Below are 4,402 nucleotides of genomic sequence, written 5' to 3'. Positions count from 1 at the left end.
TTTTTTTTTTTTTTTTTTTTTTTTTTTTTTTTTTTAACAAAAACAACTTGTTAATAGCAATTCGTTTTTCTCTTTTTCTTTTTATACACTCAATAATATTAATATATATATATATATATATATATATATATATATATATATATATATATTTTGTTGTTGTTGAAAACTACTTAGGCATTTTTCTAAAATGATGATGAACCTTTAAATTTGAGCTTCATTGTTACATATTCAAGATGATATGATTAGTCTTTATACTAATTATTTTTAGAAATTTATTTTCCACCAACTAAAAAATTGAATTAATATTTTAAATAATTTTTTTTCATGAAATTTAAATTCAATTCATTCTCAATTCTTTTTCATAAATCAAACATTCGTTAATCCTCTTTAAGTCAATTCAATCATAGCTTTTAAGTAATACTCCCTCTGTCCCATTTTACCTGTCCTGTTTACTATTCATTGGTCAAACCAATTCTTTCTCCATTGCTTATTTTCTTTAGTAATTTTTAATTATTTTTAAATTTAATTTTTTGTGTTTAGTAGTACTTTTAATGTAGTTTCTAAATATATAAATTTTATATACTAATACTAAATTTAATATTATGAAAAATTGAATTAAAAATAACTTCAGTCAAACCTCGTTAACCGAATCAGATAAACAAAATGGGACGAAGGTAGTAACATATTTGCTTGCCACCGAGGCTTAGCATAATTGATTCGCCACTTGACTTAAAGGTCATGACTAGAGTCGACAGTATAGGGTTTGAATTTCACTAGAAGCATGTATGAGAAAAAGGTCCAAGGATGCTGACTTTAGAGACAGGGTGGCAAATTTCACTATGGACCATGGTCCAAAACGGTGTCGTTTCTTTAAATGAAAAGAACTGACACTCGTTTCGCGTAATTAGCTATACTTGTATAATATATTCAATTTCATTTTATATACATTATAGTTTCATTTCAGCACAACTACAATTTCATTTTGTTTCAACTATAGTTTCATTTGACATTATATATGCAATAGTCTTATTACAGTGAGACATGCTATTGAATTTCATTTCATACACACTGTAGTCTTATTACAACACCACTAAATTATAATTATAACTCAACTACAATTTCATTGGACAATATACACTTAAATATGTGAAAATGTTATTCAGTTTTATTTTATATACACTGTAGTTTCATTACAAGTTACAACACAACTACAATATCATTTCGATATAACTACGGTTTTATTTGACAATATACACTCATATGTGAGACATGTTTTCAGTTTCTTTTTATACATACTGTAGTTTCATTTCAGGAAAACTAAAGTATCATTTTTATTTAACTACACTTCTATTTGACAATATACACTAAATATATGAGACATGTTATTCAGTTTCATTTTATACATAGTTACATACTACAATTTCATTTCAATACAACTAAATTATCATTTCAATTCAATTACAGTTTCATTTGATAATATAAACACAATATGCGACACAGTTTCATTTTAGATACATTGTAGTGTCATTTTGTTATGAACACAAAAAATACAGGATTTGCTAAAATGTAACGGCGGGCGTGTCTTTACTTAAAGAAACTGCGCTGTTTTCGGACCATTAAGGTCCACGGTATAACAACCGAGACATGGTTTTGTGAGCTTAGAATTAGCCCGACGAAGCTGAAAGTTAATGTAAATTTGTAAAAGAGTTAATTTCATTTTTGGTCCTAGATTTATAGATGGTAGTCCAATTTTATTAGAACATCCACATTTGGTTCTAGTATTATTGTGGCATAACCATTATTAGCAAAACAGTTCTAATGTCGTTAAATACGAAGACATTTCGGGTTTCAATTATGAATTTTTTCAAAAAAATAAACATACAAATATAGTAGGGTCAACTCAATTTGTATAAAAATGATCGAAATATCTTTGTATATAACGATATTTTAATGATTTTGTTGACAGAGGACAAAAAATGATCATGCCACAATAATACTAGGACCAAATGTGGATGTTCTAATAAAAAAGGACTAAAAGTGGACTGTCACCTATAAATCTAGGACCAAAAATAGAATTAACTCTGATAAACAATAATTCTCCCTTGTATAGAAGTACATCATAGTATATGTAAAGCATAATGTAGATCATAAAATTAGCCCTCAATTCATCTCTTTATTGATTGTGCTTTGAGTAAGAACTTAGAGAGAAGGAAGAGCTTGGTCTCTAGAATGCCTTTAGAGAGAAGAAGAGAAGGGAAAAAGCCCCTAACTTGAAGGGCTAGGGCCCTATATATAGGCCGAATACCCGTACAGCACCCCGACATACGTATAGAGTATTAAGGGCCGTATACCCGGGGTATATCCCCTATCAACTAGCCCCCCCAGTCCGAGCCCTGACGTCGAGTCAACAAGGAAGGGGTCGGGCTGGAAGACTGGACTTACCGTTCGCGACTCACGCTAGTTGCCTCGTTAAAAACCTTGGGCTAATAAAAAACCCAGTGGGAAAAAATCTTAGCCAAGGAAAAAAGAGCACAACTTTGAGCGCCAAAGAGGAAGAGTTCAGGCTTAAAGCTGACCATATAGTATGTGACTTATGCCGGTTGCCTCACTAAAAAACCTTAGACTAAGAAAAAACCTAACGGGAAAAAACCCTAGTCAAGGAAAAAGAGTACAACCTTAAGCACAGTCCTTTGGACTACAGGGGTCGTCCGAACTCTACCGATCTAAGGATCGGATGTGCGATATGACTGAGATATCAAATTTTACCGATCTAGGGATCGGGTTTTACCAATCAAGGGATTGGGTTTGCCCGGGGCGGAATGCCGACCTGTCGGGCTGAATTGCCTAACTCGTAGGGCTTAAGGTCGGGAACTAGTCCCGAGCTAACTGCGTCGGTGATGGTGATGCCGATCTAATCGGGCTTAAAGCGTCGGTGGTGGTAATGCGGACCTAACCAGACTTAACTGCCTACAATGTAGGGCTTATGCCGAGATATGGTCTCGAGCTCATAGTGCCGATGGTGGCCATGCTGACCTAATCGGGCTTATAACGCCGGTGGTGGTAATGCCGACCTAACCGGACTTATAGTATGACTAATATATATACATGGTCGTGTACAATTTATAAAGCAAAGTAAACGAGGGTAATTCTTCCTCGTCGGTACAAAGACTGTAGTTTTTTCCGACTTTTCGTTCGTAATAGATTGGTTTGAAGACCGAGCGGGCACCTTACTCCCGTAGTTTTTTCCGACTTTTCGGTCGTAATGTTTTTTCCGACCACCGTCGTAATAGATCGGTTCGAGGACCGAGCGGGCACCTTACTCCCAACACCCTATAAACGGGCAAGTGAACGGGCACCTTACTCCCGTGGTGGGCACCTTGCTCCCACAGATCGGTCCGAGGACCATAAACGGGCACCTTGCTCCCGTAGTGGGCACCTTGCTCCCACAAAGATCGGTCCGAGGACCATAAACGGGCACCTTGCTCCCGTAGCATTTTTTCGACCGCCGTCGTAATTAATTATACCGAGATCTGACCTCGGGATTACAATATAATGCCGGTGGTGGACGGGCCGACCTGACCGGACTTTTTACATTTAACTTTGCTATTACAATTTTCTAAGTAATAATCTATAGCCTACACAAATTACATCTTTGGCTATATATTTTACAATTTGAAACTACTACTACAATTTACAAATTTACAATTGGAATAATATGCCTTCGGCTTTGGAGAATTTTTTACCCTTGATTTAATTGGCAGCCCTCGATCAAACCATGGGAATATTTGGTTTCGGCTGGAAGAAAACTTCATGCTTTGGCAACTGATCAGGAGGCTGCATGCACGAATCCGCTGCACCGAAGCTGCCTAAAGATCAAGATCGGGCTCAGACGCCCGGTTCGGACCTCCGCATCCGCCGATCGCCGCTGTAGTCTGTCGTGCTCGGGGCCGTGTTGACCATAGCACTTAGGCATTGTCGGAAGCAGCATGCAGTGTCGTAAACGAGCATCAACTCTTTAAATTTGATGCAGTTGCGAATCGTGCTACATGCCCAAGCAATTCCTGATCTGTGAAACATCTTTGACCGGCAGATTCAGCATCGTAATGTTGAAGTAAACAAAGCTCGGAGACCGGTTCATCAATGTACTCCACTCTAATCGGGAAAAAATGCTCGGATTGGGTGGCTTGCTCGAAGACCGGTGGAGCGAACTGACCAAGAGATTGATCGGGAAGAGTGTCTGCACTTTTTTGATCAGGAGCGTGTATTATTATTTACTCCTATTACCAGCGGCTTCCCGTCATGAGGTTTATAGGCTTTGATGAATAAGATAAACATGGTTCCAACCCTCCACACAGCCACCGGACTCACACTCCTTATTCGAGCAGGTTGCTAGCATGCTGGT

Source organism: Ipomoea triloba, chromosome 9 (assembly GCF_003576645.1).
Source record: "Ipomoea triloba cultivar NCNSP0323 chromosome 9, ASM357664v1".
Lineage (NCBI taxonomy): Eukaryota > Viridiplantae > Streptophyta > Magnoliopsida > Solanales > Convolvulaceae > Ipomoea > Ipomoea triloba.
This window is presented reverse-complemented; position numbering follows the sequence as displayed.